This window comes from Salmo trutta, chromosome 16, assembly GCF_901001165.1.
Source record: "Salmo trutta chromosome 16, fSalTru1.1, whole genome shotgun sequence".
NCBI classification, from domain to species: domain Eukaryota; kingdom Metazoa; phylum Chordata; class Actinopteri; order Salmoniformes; family Salmonidae; genus Salmo; species Salmo trutta.
The window spans coordinates 52,316,249-52,332,481 of record NC_042972.1 but is presented as its reverse complement, the minus strand read 5'-3'; the positions used below and the strand labels follow the sequence as shown (position 1 = coordinate 52,332,481).

General features: G+C 42.2%; 1 long non-coding RNA gene across 1 annotated transcript; it reads left to right on the top strand.

Moving 5' to 3' along the window:
- Positions 1 to 15,617: 15,617 nt before the first annotated feature.
- On the top strand, positions 15,618 to 15,935 carry LOC115151006 (uncharacterized). Its single transcript, XR_003867189.1, has 2 exons — positions 15,618 to 15,673; positions 15,771 to 15,935. It is a non-coding gene; the product is annotated as an uncharacterized LOC115151006 (long non-coding RNA).
- The last annotated feature ends 298 nt before the right edge of the window (positions 15,936 to 16,233 follow it).

The window sequence follows — 16,233 nt, the reverse complement described above, 5'->3', positions numbered from 1 at the left end:
AGGAACCCAAACAAAAGAGCGAGCAGTACCTCGAATAAATAACACAAGCGCACAATGATTATCACACGGGACGAGACCCGTAATCATCTGCGCAATCCACAATGACACGAAAGCCAAAACACTCAGCACAGGTACTCACACGCACCATCGGACATTGGAACAATAATCGACAGGACACAGGACACACTTATACAATTTCTAATCACTGGGAATAGGGGCCAGGTGTGCTTAATGAAAGTTCCGGAGGGATCCGTGACAAGGATAATCACAGGAACACAGTGCGAGTCAATCAGGACCCAATGCAGCTGCCGAAGTTGCGTGGCATTGGACGGACCTGTTGTGGGGGCGTCGGACAGGCCAGTTGAAGCTACTGAAGTTGCGTCGTCGGACGGACCCGTTGTGGCGATGTCGGACGGCCCAGTTGCAGCTGTCGAAGTTGCGTCGGCGTCGGATGGACCAGTTGCAGTGGCGTCGGACGGGCCAGTTGCAGCTGCTGAAGTTGCGTCGTCGGACGGACCCGTTCTGGCGACGTCGGATGGCCCAGTTGCAGCTGCAGAAGTTGCGGCGGCACCGGATGGACCAGTTGCAGTGGCGTCGGACGGGCCAGTTGCAGCTGCTGAAGTTGCGTCGTCGGACGGACCCGTTCTGGCGACGTCGGATGGCCCAGTTGCAGCTGCAGAAGTTGCGGCGGCACCGGATGGACCAGTCGAAGCATCGTTGGACGGGCCATTCCCGCTGTCTACCTTAATTGTCGATTATTCTGTCACGCTGGTATAAATGAGTCGGGAGACAGACGCAGGAATGCGGAATATTTTTTTTTATTGTGCCCAAATTACGGCGTGCCGTGTAAAGGCACAGGGACGAAGACCAAACAAACGCGTAACAAAACACAAAACAAAAGAGCGAGGAGTACCTCGAATAAATACCACACACGCACAATGATTAACACATGGGACGAGACCCGTAATCATCTGCGCAATCCACAATGGCACAAAAGCCAAAACACACAGCACAGATACTCACACGCACCATCGGACATTGTAACAATAATCGACAGGACACTGGCAAACCAAGGACACACTTAAACAATTACTAGTAACTGGGAATAGGGGCCAGGGGTGTGTAATGAAAGTTCCGGAGGGATCCGTGACAGTTAGATGTAACATTTCGTGACTAAGATCTCCTCGGCAAAAACGTCAAAATTAATGACAGATTTCTTGAGTTATCTTAGATTAATTCTAAATATGTTGAGGTAGTGTATACTTGCTACAGTGTCTCAAAATGGACAAACAGTACTATTTGCGCTTTTTTCTCGTTTTTCAAGCGAAAAAGGGAGTATGCGAGCACGCTCATTCGGTTCGCCTAGCTAACTTCAGCTAGCCGCCAGGCGAACTGCAGCATGCTGAAGCCTTTAGAAGTGAGTTACCATATACACGGAGTTTACAAAACATTTGGAACACCTTCCTAATATTGAGTTACACCCACTTTTTCACACAGGACAGCCTCAATGCGTCGGGGTATAGACTCTACAAGGTGTCAAAAGAGTTCCACAGGGATGCTGGCCCATGTTGACTCCAATGCTTCCCACAGTTGTGTGAAGTTGGCTGAATGTCCTTTGTGTAGTGGACCATTCTTGATACACACGCAAAACTGTTGAGCATGAAAAATCCAGCAGGGTTGCAGTTCTTGACACACTCAAACCGGTGCGCCTGGCACCTACTACCATGCCCGTTCAAAGGCACTTAAATCTTTTGGATTGCATATTCACTCTCTGAATGACACACATACACAATCTGTCTCAATTGTGTCAAGGCTTACAAATCCTTTTTTAACCTGTCTTCTCCCCTTCATCTATACTGATTGAATTGGATTTAACAGGTGACATCAATAAGGGATCAAAGTATTTCACTTGGATTCACCTGATCAGTCTATGTCATGGAAAGAGCAGGTGTTCCTAATATTTTGTACTCTCAGTGGGGTGGGGGGCTGAGTTGTGTTTATTAATATTGAGTACTGAGTCTGCTGATTAGTATTTCTCTCTGCTTATACAGGAGGAATAAAGGACTAATTCAATCATTTTGTGAATAAATATATTTTTATATTATTACTTTTTAATTTCAATGGAGAATTAAGTAGAATTAAGAACTCTCCCCTCCCATCTCCAGAGAGAGAGAGAGAGAGAGAGAATTTTGACATTGCAGCTGGCCCATCTAGTGGAAATCGCTCAGTTCTGCCTCCAGGGCAAGATTCGTGTCAACCTGCTCACCCATACCATCCAAATGGTTTGGAGAAAACACAATCTTCACTGCCCCATGACACTTTGTTCTTTATGTAATGGTGAAAGAGGTAATCCTTTCCTGCAATCAATGACTAATGAGGCGGAATGTGGGTGGAATGTTATAAACGTTTTTCATAATTAATCAATACATACAGTACCAGTCAAAAGTTTGGACACACCTACTCATTCAAGGGTTTTTCTTTATTTATACTATTTTCTACATTGTAGAATAATAGTAAAGACATCAAAACTATACTGCTCAAAAAAATAAAGGGAACACTAAAATAACACATCCTAGATCTGAATGAATGAAATAATCTTATTAAATACTATTTTCTTTACATGCTGACAACAAAATCACACAAAAATAATCAATGGAAATCCAATTTATCAACCCATGGAGGTCTGGATTTGGAGTCACATTCAAAATTAAAGTGGAAAACCACACTACAGGCTGATCCAACTTTGATGTAATGTCCTTAAAACAAGTCAAAATGAGGCTCAGTAGTGTGTGTGGCCTCCACGTGCCTGTATGACCTCCCTACAACGCCTGGGCATGCTCCTGATGAGGTGGCGGATGGTCTCCTGAGGGATCTCCTCCCAGACCTGGACTAAAGCATCCGCCAACTCCTGGACAGTCTGTGGTGCAACGTGGCATTGGTGGATGGAGCGAGACATGATGTCCCAGATGTGCTCAATTGGATTCAGGTCTGGGGAACGGGCGGGCCAGTCCATAGCATCAATGCCTTCCTCTTGCAGGAACTGCTGACACACTCCAGCCACATGAGGTCTAGCATTGTCTTGCATTAGGAGGAACCCAGGGCCAACCGCACCAGCATATGGTCTCACAAGGGGTCTGAGGATCTCATCTCGGTACCTAATGGCAGTCAGGCTACCTCTGGCGAGCACATGGAGGGCTGTGCGGCCCCCCAAAGAAATACCACCCCACACCATGACTGACCCACCGCCAAACCGGTCATGCTGGAGGATGTTGCAGGCAGCAGAACGTTCTCCACGGCGTCTCCAGACTCTGTCACGTCTGTCACGTGCTCAGTGTGAACCTGCTTTCATCTGTGAAGAGCACAGGGCACCAGTGGCGAATTTGCCAATCTTGGTGTTCTCTGGCAAATGCCAAACGTCCTGCACGGTGTTGGGCTGTAAGCACAACCCCCACCTGTGGACGTCGGGCCCTCATACCACCCTCATGGAGTCTGTTTCTGACCATTTGAGCAGACACATGCACATTTGTGGCCTGCTGGAGGTCATTTTGCAGGGCTCTGGCAGTGCTCCTCCTGCTCCTCCTTGCACAAAGGCGGAGGTAGCGGTCCTGCTGCTGGGTTGTTGCCCTCCTACGGCCTCCTCCACGTCTCCTGATGTACTGGCCTGTCTCCTGGTAGCGCCTCCATGCTCTGGACACTACGTTGACAGACACAGCAAACCTTCTTGCCACAGCTCGCATTGATGTGCCATCCTGGATGAGCTGCACTACCTGAGCCACTTGTGTGGATTGTAGACTCCGTCTCATGCTACCACTAGAGTGAAAGCACCGCTAGCATTCAAAAGTGACCAAAACATCAGCCAGGAAGCATAGGAACTGAGAAGTGGTCTGCAGAAACACTCCTTTATTGGGGGTGTCTTGCTAATTGCCTATAATTTCCACCTGTTGTCTATTCCATTTGCACAACAGCATGTGAAATTTATTGTCAATCAGTGTTGCTTCCTAAGTGGACAGTTTGATTTCACAGAAGTGTGATTGACTTGGAGTTACATTGTGTTGTTTAAGTGTTCCCTTTATTTTTTTGAGCAGTGTATTAAATAAAACATATGGAATCACGTAGCAACCAAAAAAGTGATAAACACATGAAAATACATTTGATATTTGAGATTCTTCCAAGTAGCCACCCTTTGCCTTGATGACACCGATGCACAATCTTGGCATTCTCTCAACCAGCTTCATGAGGTAGTCACCTGGAATGCATTTCAATTAACAGGTGTGCCTTGTTAAAAGTTAATTTGTGGAATTTCTTTCCTTCTTAATGCATATGAGCCAATCAGTTGTGTTATGACAAGGTAGGGTGGTACACAGAAGATAGCCCTATTTGGTAAAAGACCAAGTTCAAATTATGGCAAGAACATCTCAAATATGCAAAGATAAACAGTACATCATTACTTTAAGACATGAATGTCAGTCAATGCGGAAAATGTCACGATCATTGAAAGTTCCTTCAAGTGCAGTTGCAAAAACCTGAAACTGGCTCTCATGAGGACTGCCACAAGAAAGGAAGACCCAGAGATACCTCTATTGCAAAAGATAAGTTCGATTGGGTTAACTGCACCTCAGTTTGCAGCCCAAATAAATGCATTAAAGAGTTCAAGTATCAGACATCTCAACATCAACTGTTCATCAGGCCTTCATGGTCAAATTGCTGCAAACAAACCACTACTATTGGTCACCAATAAGAAGAAGAGAATTGCTTGGGCCAAGAAACACAAGCAATGGACATTAAACAGGTGGAAATCTGTCCTTTGGTCTGATGAGACCAAATCTGAGATTTTTGGTTCCAATCATCGTGTCATTGTGAAATGCAGAGTAGGTGAACGGATGATCTCTGCATGTGTGGTACACACTGTGAAGCATGGAGGAGGAGGTGTGATGGTGTGGGGGTGCTTTTCTGGTAACACTGTCAGTGATGTATTTGGAATTCAAGTCACACTTAACCAGCATTGGCTACCACAGCATTCTGCAGCGATACACCATCCCATCTGGTTTGGGCTTAGTGGGACTGTAACTTGTTATTCAACAGGACAACGACCCAAAACACACCTCCAGGCTGTGTAAGGGCTATTTGACCAAGAAGGATAGTGATGGAGTGCTGCATCAGATGACCTGGTCTCCACAATCACCCAAACTCAACCCAAATTAGATGGTTTGGGATGAGTTGGACCGCAGAGTGAAGGAAAAGCAGCCAACAAGTGCTCAGCATATGTGATAACTCCTTCAAGACTGTTGGAAAATCATTCCTCATGAAGCTGGTTGAGAGAATGCCAAGAGTGTGCAAAGCTGTCATCAAGGAAAATGGTGGCTACTTTCAAGAATCTAAAATATATTTTGATTTGTTTAACACTTTTTTGGTTACAACATGATGTAGAAAATACTAAAAATAAAGAAAACCCCTTGAATGAGTAGGTGTGTCAACTTTTGACTGGTACTGTATATACTTTTAAACAACAAAAATCTGGTGTTTCTATGTCATAAAGTTGTATTATTTTTCAGTCTTCTGTGTATGTATGTAAAGTGTAATATTGGGATGCAAAACTCAAAATTGAATACATTTCAACTCTGTTTGACATGGTACAGGTGTATTTTTTTTGTGTGTGAGGTGTATACTTTTGTTTCAAAGTAGATTTGTTTAAGACTACCAAGAATCACTCTGTGTGACCGTGATTTTGCCCACTGAAGTAAAAGGTTAAAACACTTCATGGAAACACAGTTACCTGTATACTTTCATTCATTTACAAGTAAAACCTTTTTACAATCACTTAAATGGACTCAAACTTTATATGCTTGCCAGTTTTAGATACGTTTGCATAAGAATGGAAATTCTCTCTGATGAACCAAGCAACCAACCCATCAATTTCAGTAAGGGGGACTGGATTTCACTAGAGGGGGCTGTGGTGGAGTTTATGATGGCGGGATGTTTGATCACGTACCCGATTTCAAAGGTACAGGAGGGTCACCTGATCCTCTTGGTAGGGGAGGATGGGGGCTTCATGAGCCTCAATGCCCCGGGCCAGGAATACAATAGGTACCCACCCCAGGGGCCAGCCCTTTCAGCCCCTTAGACAGGGTGGCCTGCCTTTCACACAGATCTCATTTCAAGGACCAATTTATCGATTGATGAGTGCAGGACAGGTTGCAGGGAGTTCAGCCCTTTGAAGAGAGAAGGCTGTGTGCTGTGCTCTTTAGGCTGCTTCTTTCCCTTTCTCTCAAACTCATGGTTTCCAGCTTGGTTGCAATAGAATAGAAGAGCTGGGGTAAGCTAGTTTATGGATTTCAGAGCTTTGAAGGGTGTATATTTCAGTAGTATACAGTAATGAATGTATTTCTACAGTATACTGTATGTTTTGGTCGTTACACCTTAGTGACTCTCTATGGGCATTTGTTCAGTGCTGACTGAACCCAATCATTAGGCATGGTACGCAACAGGTCTCTGTCTGTCTATAAATGGTTGTGAATTGTGTGGTTGACACAGTATCTGTCTACATACCATGTATGCCTAGTTTATTTGGTAGATAAGAGATGTTTGAAATGGATGTGGTTACGATATGTGGGTTTGTTATGCTCCTGTCTTGTCAGGTTGGGGCTGGGGGAAAGTGGATGTGATTTCTGAGTAGCTGTTTAATAGTTGCACTGAAGGACACAACCAGATGGATTGAGTAATCATCTGCCCATAAAAAACACTTGTTTATGTGGACAAAGTGGCATGAGGCATTTGATGGTGACATTTCAAGGATTTTTTTCTCGTGGTCATGGAGCAGTGCACCTTTTTTTAATCCACTTGTGGTCATAGCTCACAGCCAATGAACATCAGTTTTACATAAAAGACCAAGCTGTGCACTTGTTGAAATGTGTCTGACTGCCACAGAGAAATGTCCTTACTCATGTCAATGAGAACAGGAAGCTCATTATTGATGTCCAGAGAGAGGGAATTTTAATGCAAAGGAGCATTCCAACTCAATGACAGAGAAAAATCCATGAGCACTTCACTGTGAATATACTGTAAGATGTGTTGTCCAATGGTTCAATATCACTCCTTCAACACACTACCACTTGGAGAAGTACCCTGGCACAGACTCAGCCCCTCAGGGAAGAAGTAGTGGGAGTCCAGCCAAGCCACCAGTGACATAGAGAGTGGCACTCTGTCTTACAATGCTTTATTGTGGAAGTGAATCCTTGGTGGACATATCTCTAAGGGTTTCGAAGAACAATGACGCATTTCCATCATTTTGAACATGTGATCACACTTAATGTATAGGCTTTTTGTCACGGGTGTCGTAGGGATTGGACCACAACGCAGCGGGAATATGTATACTCATCTTCTTTTTTATTGAAGAAGGAAAACAAAAATAAACACGTATACAAAAACAACGACGAAACAGTCCTGTAAGGGTACTAGGCTATACAAAGAACAACTACCCACAAAAACCCCATGAAAAACACCCCTACTAAATAGGACCTTCAATTAGAGGCAACGAGGAACAGCTGCCTCCAATTGAAGGTCAAAACAATAAACTAGACATAGAAATAGAAAAAATAGAAAATAGAACATAGAAATACAAAACATAGAACACAACCCAAAAACCCCGACAACACAAAACAAACACACGCCTGCCACGTCCTGACCAAACTACAATAACAAATACTAAGCGCAAACCAGAGGGGATGGCGTATCGCTGCAGAATGCTGTGGTAGCCATGCTGATTAATTAAGTGTGCCTTGAATTCTAAATAAATCACTGACAGTGTCACCAGCAAAGCACCCCCACACCAGCACACTTTCTCCTCCATGCTTCACGGTGGGAACCACACATGCAGAGATCAGTCGTTCACCTACTCTGCGTCTCACAAAGACACAGCGTCTGGAAACAAAATCTCACATTTAGACCCATCAGACCAAAGGACAGATTTCCACCAGTCTAATGTCCATTGCTCGTGTTTCTTGGACCAAACAAGTCTCTTCTTCTTATTGGTGTCCTTTAGTAGTGTTTTTTCAGCAATTTGACCATGAAGGCCTGATTCACTCAGTCTACTCTGAACAGTTGATGTTGAGAAGTGTCTGTTACTTGAACTATGTGAAGCATTTATTTGGGCTGCAATTTCTGAGGCTGGTAACTCTAATGAACTTATAATTCTTGGTCTACCTTTCCTGTGGCGGTCCTCATGAGAGCTAGTTTCATAAAAGTTCTTGAAATTTGCCCCTTAAGGATTGGCCCCTTTTTTTCAATTTTTGCCTAAAATGACATACCCAAATCTAACTGCCTGTAGCTCAGGCCCTGAAGCAAGGATATGCACACTTCTGGTACCATTTGAAAGGAAACACTTTGAAGTTTGTGGAAATGTGAAAGGAATGTAGGAGAATATAACACATTAGATCTGGTAAAAGATAATACAAAGAAAAAACATTTTTTTTGTATTTTTCTGTACCTTCATCTTTGAAATGCAAGACAAATGCCATAATGTATTATTCCAGCCCAGCTGCAATTTAGATTTTGGCCACTAGATGGCACCAGTGTATGTGCAAAGTTTTAGGCTGATCCAATGAACCATTGCATTTCTGTTCAAAATGTTGTATCAAGACTGCCCAAATGTGCCTAATTTGTTTATTAATAACTTTTCATGTTCAAAACTGTGCAGTCTCCTCAAACAATAGTGTGGTACTATTTCACTGTAATAGCTACTGTAAATTGGACAGTGCAGTTAGATAATAATTTAAGATTTCTGCCAATACCAGATATGTCTATGTCCGGGCAAATGTTCTTGTTACTTACAACCTCATGATAATCGCATTAGCCTACGTTAGCTCAACCATCCCACAGGGGACCCACCAATCCTGAAGAAGTTTAAAGTAATGATGGATTGTTGTTTCTCTTTGCTTATTACAGTTGTTCTTGCCATAATATGGACTTAGTATTTTACCAAATTGGGCTATCTTCTGTATACCACCCTACCTTGTCACAGCACAACTGATTGGCTCAAACGTGTTAAGGAAAGATATTCCGCAAATGTACCTTTAACAAGGCACACATGTTTATTGAAATGCATTCCAGGTGACTACCGCATGAAACTGGTTGAAAGAATGCCAAGAGTGTGCAAAGCTGTCATCAAGGCAAAGGGTGGCTACTTTGAAGAATCTCAAATATAAAATTTGTTTAACACTTTTTTGGTTACGACATGATTCCATATGTGTTATTTCATAGTTTTGATGTCTGCACTATTATTCTACAATGTAGAAAATAGTATAAATAAAGAAACTCTGGAATGAGTAGTTGTGTCCAACTCATCTTGACTGGTACTGTATATATTTCGATATCAATAAAAGGAATCCAGATTCCAACAAGTTATCAAGATCTTTTGTGCTCAACCCCTGCCTACATGAAGGTAACATAATGATCAATATTTACAATGCGGATACATTTGGCTAGATAACAGTAATCATCATCAGCAGCACACAGTCTGGTCTTATGAGAACCGAGCTTCATGTGACCTCATCTTTCAACACACTGCATGCGTCACAGAGAAAGGGACACAACCTTCCAAAGACCAAACAGGAACAAGACCATTTACAAACAAACCTCCAGGACAAGAGACAATGGATCTTTCAATCGTCAGATAGATACAGCTGCAAACTCATATATAATTTGTACGGTGTAGGTGGACGTTGAACAGGATGTTGTTTTGAATAACGTTGATTGAAATTACATACATTACTCTTTCCGCACACTGCACTGAATACTCATGGTTAGATGAAATAATTATCAGCTAATGGTAATCACTTTTTGCAATCTCCAAACAATTATCATACATTTATTTATCTTCATAGATTGGACTGTAGGGTCAATGTGGCCAGAATATTTGTCTGTTGAGTTGAGTTGTCTACTACGGGCCAGTTATCTGGTGTTGAGATTAATTGAATTGAAGGTCATCGGGATCGGCTAAACTCACTTGAAGTTCAAAATTCAAACCAAGCGATTGTCTGATTCAAAATTACGTAGAGACGTGAGGTTTTGGAATTCTTCTATTTAAACAGAAATATAATCCAGTGTGAAAATTGTCCATTCTGTCAGAGACAACACCAGCATTGTGCTCTCGACCCCGCAGCCACACTGAAAGGCCATCTACCCAACAACCCCCAGGCTCATCTTGGGGTATAGGCGGTGTGTGTGAGAGTGTGTGTGTGAGAGTGTGTGTGTGTGTGTGTGTGTGTGTGTGTGTGTGTGTGTGTGTGTGTGTGTGTGTGTGTGTGCACGTCCTTGCAATGCTCTCTAAACTAGGCCTGAACAAGTCCCACTCAGCATCTCCCAATCCCAATCTCCAGCACTGGTTTTATAGGACTGGCTGCTGAGTGTGTTGACGTACATGTGGGGTAAGGGTTCAACTCACAGGGGCTTAAGTGTAGTGCACCCATATCCAACACCAAGGAGGGAGTAGTCAATGTGCGGATTGTTGATCAGGAAAATCGAGCCACTCACATATACCAGGTAGCCAAACGTTACTTTCTCTTCATATCCCTGCATGATTTAAAAAATATATATATTTCTATCACAGGTTCTGATCCGATGTGGCTAATGGTGCCCACATCTGGCAAAACTCCCCACAGCCTGAGGAGGGGAGGCCTGGAAAGTTTTCACAGGTAATTCTCTCTCATCCATTGACCCACTGAAATCAGATTCCCCTATAAATCGTGTATGAGTATTTTTATATTAGAATATTTTTGCAGATTGGCTGTGCAACTTGTCATAGACTTCCAGAGTGAGTTGTGAGAGAGCATTGGATGAGCATTGGAATCGCCAGGAAGCCTGATCTAGTATACCTAAAGGCGTCAGCATGATACAGTTTGGTTGGCGGCTAGCCGAAGTTGGCTAGGCGAACCGAACGAGTGTGCTCTCATACTCGCTTAAAAGACCTTAAAAGAAAAAAGCGCCAAAAGTACTGTTTGTTCAGTTTGAGATGCCGTAGCCAGTATACAATTCCTCAAAATAGTCACAATTAATCTAACTCAAGAAATCTGTCATTAATTTTGACGTTTTTGAAGAGGAAATCTTAGTCACTCAATTTTACATCGAACTAAGATGTTTGGTGCAGTATTTCTTATTGAAAAAAGGTGCATGAAAAATAGTTGTCTCTCGTTGAATGACTACAAAGACTTTAATGAAGAATCCTTACAGTTGACCAATCACAAATGAAGGGGCGTAGACTTCAGCTCCTGAACTTCGGCTGGCCTCGAGAAAAAATGTTGTGCCCCCGAAAATCTGAAAAAACCTTTCTCGAAACCCAAAACGAACAAAAACATTACAAAATGTTGTCATACTATATGCACAAACTCTTCCTAAACTGTTTCGGCTGGGAAGCATACAGACACGTTAAGATTCCCCTTCTCACCACCTGACTGGTGGCTGCAAACAGTGAAAGATGGCTTCCTCTTCTTCCAGACTGCCTCAAACTCCCCCACTGGATGCTAGTGTATATTACCACAAAGGCTGTGATATATCTCTCTCTTCCTTTTGTTCACATTTTACTATTACACTTTGGTTTACTATTACACTTCCCAGAGCAGATTTCCCAACTCTCAGTCATGTTTTACGTCATATAATAAAGATACACATAAATACATCTTTATCCTATAGTCCCTGAAATCATTCACATCATTATTTGGGCATGGTAGTCCCTGAAACTCCTTAGCCAGATGTAAACAGATCTTTCACTTCCCATTGTTCCCTTGGTCTGATTGTACTTATTCCTGCCAGGCAAGCATAGCAAAGAAGCCATCACGGTGTAAGTGGAGTGGTATCTTATTGCGCCTAGTGGTTAGAGCGTTGGGCCAGTAACCGAAAGGTTGCTAGATCGAATCCGCGACTTGACAATGTAAAAATCTGTCATTCTGCCCCTGAACAAGGCAGTTAACCCAGTGTTCCTAGGCCGTCATTGTAAATAAGAATTTGTTCTTAACTGACTTGCCTAGTTAAATAAAGATTAAAATAGGCAAAAGAGAGAGAGAGTTTTCATATATTTGTTTCACTTTACTTACCTAGCTAGCGAATACAGCTAGCTAGATTAGCCTACTCAAACACCAGGCTCAAACAGAGAGGGATGCTATGTTAGCTAGCTGGCTATGGCTATCCAACACTGCAACTCTTCAAAGTCAAGGTAAGCTTTATTTTATAAATGTATTGCCACCAGGGCCTGCCGGTGTAACTTTAAACTGCTTGCTGTACACTGTTTTGCATGATTGTAGCATGTTTATTAACACTTTAGTTCTAGTAGCTAGCTGTGTTGACTATGATTTTAGCTAATATGGTGACGAAGTAAGCTGTGTGTTATGGTATGAAGGTTTGGCTTGGAAAGTTTTTTTCGGCTGGTCACAGACAGCTATTGTATTGTGCACTGAAGGCCACAAGTGAAGGGAAAAGGTGAGAGAAGGAGAGCGCATAGATGCGAGATGTTTGTATGTAGCTGCTATGAAAGTGAACTGTGTTTGCAGTGATCAGGTTTGTATTCCTTCCACCGATTCTTTGAAAACGTTTCTTAAACGGAACAAAACGGGGATAAACATAGCTGCATTTATCCAATAGAAACTCTTGTTTTCAACCGTTGGACTAATGATTACACTCTAGATCAGCTAGATGCAGGCAAGAGTGTGCAAGGCAGTACTGAATGCGTCACTGTCTGTCACCTTGATTACTCAACATTTTCTCTCTACCTGTGCATCTACGTTGTAAACTTAATTCGTAGGCTAGGTTATAACAACCTCATGAAAGGTATAGGGAACATTTTTGTATCATGTCGTAGCCTAAACCTATCGATGTTACATTGAGCTTGGTGAATGGAATACAAATGCCGGTCATCCAAAATGTTGTAATAAAAATAAGGTCATGATCATGAAAAAAAATGGTCCTCCCTCATCTTAAACTGCACCGACCATCAGTGATATACAGTAGTATAGAGAGAGACACCCCACGTGGCAAACAATGACTCTTAATGCCAACTCCAATAACAAACTTATTGCCTCTCAATTAGTATAACTTTATATGATACATTGCAACAGTCAGGAAAGTACCCAGAGCTGAACTGCAGTAAGCAGGTTACATGTATCCCACTTGGACTGATCGGACGTTGATGGAAAGCAGGCTGTCCTCAGAATCCTCCGTAGTGTGAGTTATGTTTCCTCTCCGGTTACTGTCATTCCCTTATTGTGTCTAAAGACATTCAAGTGGAACAGCATGAGAATGTAAGCTGCGTGGCTTTGGTCTTCGACATTTGATTTACAGGAGATCAGCAGAGGCCAGGGTCCAAAGCCCACAAAGCCCACCAGTGTTAAAGCAGGAAGTAGCGTCTGCTCCCTGTATGTAGAGACAGGGGGTCTGATCCCTCACAGACACAGGACTCTGGAGTGGCAGACACCACTGGTGCCATAGGGACTGGCCTCAGGACTGCTGTTTACACATGCACATACTTATAAGGGTTCAATTCAATCCAAGCCGCAATACAGTATTTGGATAGTAGCATGTAAAACATACGGTGACTTTTCTTAATGTCATCTTAGCTAACAATTCTAGGGTGAGATAACATTTTTGTAATGTTACCCAGATGTCTAAGTGTCCAGTTTTCCATTAGTTAAGGGTATATTCTATGAATGTTAGCAGAAACCTCCTGAGAACCTTTTTAGTTTTGGCATTAGAGTTAGGATAACATTTCCTAAATGTCAAACAGAATTTACACAGAATGTGGTTTACATGTTCTCAGAAATATCATATTTTAATGTTCTAGACAGGTTTCATTGGAACGTTGCAAGAACATTCCTGTGTCCAGTTTTCTGAGGATTAGGACAATATTCGATCAACATCCCAACAAACATACACAAAACATGGTTGCCATGCTCTCAGAATCTAAGATATTAACATTCAAGACACGTTTCATAGGAACGTTTATAAGAACAAACCTGTGTGTCAGAAATCAGGAATTCACATGATGGTCCCAAAGAAACTATCCCCCTCCAAAAAAATTATCTTTACACATTTACATTCTAGTCATTTAGCAGACGCTCTTATCCAGAGCGACTTACAGTAGTGAGTGCATACATTTCATAAAAATTTTCCCCCCCGTACTGGTCCCCCGAACCTACAACCCTGGCGTTGCAAACACCATGCTCTACCAACTGAGCCACACGGGACCGTGCGACATTACTTGTTACTGTGGCCGAGGCCATCAAGGCTCTGATTGGTGAACCACTGACCTATTCACAACGCTTTGTTTTTTTGTCAAGGTTAAGGATAGTCAAACACAATGCTTTTGACATGGTGTTTTCAACTTGCAGTACATATTTGACACACTTTGACATACATGATTATACTGTTCAACATGTCCTCTCCTGGGACTTGAATTCACAACGGCATTCCGATCTTCCTGCTACTCCACCATGTCTGTCTCATCGTTGGTTTGATTCACTTATTTCAGCAATTTTAGGGATGTTGGTGGGGCATATCAACCTGTTTTACCCTATTATTAATAAAACATTTTGTCTTGTGTGTTCTTTTAACAGAGCACAACATGTTAGTCATTATTTGGCAACATTTACAACACCCCTAACTGATTTCATTAACATCAGTTTCTCATTGAAAGATGCAATTCTGTAGGATTACCCCTTGAGCAGAAATTATGACCACATTTCCACTACCACTCATAAATGATGCATATTTATTAATTCTATGTTGCCACATGATATTTAGCTACATTGATTGTACTAAATAGTTTTTGGTATCTTTCCGTATGCTTTCAGTGTATTAAACTAACCAAATATTCCGAGGCCGTCATTGTAAATAAGAATTTGTTCTTAACTGACATGCCAAGTTAAAGAAAGGTAAAAAAATAAAAAAATAAAATAAAATATATATATATATATATATAGCCTTGTTGATTTGATGATCTTTAAATGTATAAGTTGAAATGGCGCTCGAATAAAAAACAAAAAGAAGAAGAAACTGTATTATAAAACCAAGATCAATGATATAAAGAATGATGGAAAAACACTTTGGAGTACTTTTAAATGAAATTATGGGCAAGAAAGACAATTTCAAATGCATCTTTCATCGAATCAGAATAGCTTATTCATCACAACCATTTGATGTTGCCAATTATTTTAATGATTATTTCATTGGCAAAGTGGGCAAACTTAGGCAGGAAATGCCAACAACGAACAGTGAGCAATTGTACTCATGCATAAAAACACAACTATTGAAGAAAAGCATTGCAAGTTTGAATTTTGTAAAGTTAGTGTGGGAGAGGTGGAAAAATTATTGTTATCGATCAATAATGACAAACTTCCTGGCATTGACGACTTAGATAGAAAGCTACTGAGGATGGTAGCTAACTCAATATGTCAGGAATCCCGCTTCCTGAGTCTGTTTTCTGCCTGAGCGGACTGTTTTTTTGTTTTGGAGTCTTTTGTCTGAGGTTCCTGAACGCACCCTGTCTGGTTGCCAGGCGACGAAGCTAGGCGGGAGAACTTTTGATTACCCGCACCTGCATCTCATCAACCATATGCACACCTGGTCCTGATCATCACCTCTTCATAAGCCCTGACCTGACATCCATTCCCTGCCGGATCGTTAGCAACGAACAGTATGTTGTGCCAGCGTATCAGCCTCATGTTTCCTGAGTTTGTTTTGTTATTCTGTACTTGTTGCCGGTTACTCACTCCCGTTTACTCTGTCTACAGTCATTCTCCCGGAACATTCAACTCCCTTGCCTGGCCGTCGGTGGATTCAGTGACTTCATTGGATCAACCCATTCACTCTCATCAACTTACCTCCGCTGCCGTTCCATCTCCTGGATTATTCAATTTACACATCAAGACTACCAATAAATACTCACCTTCATTTTACTCACCTTTTCCTGGTCTGCTTCTGGGTTCTGTCTTAGAGAATCGTGACAGAACGATCCGGCCAGAAATGAACCCAGCGGACCTGGACTCCGTTCACCATGCCATTTCCCTTCAGGAGAAGATGTTGGGACAACACAGCATGGTGCTACAGGAGATCACACTTTCAGTGCGGAACTTTTCTTCTAGTCTGACGAGTATCCAGGCTCAGCTCAGTTTGCTGGCAGATCATCCACCACCTACTTCACCTCTCTCACCTGTCGCTTCTGGAGATGTTCCCTTTCGTGAGCCCAAGGTTCCG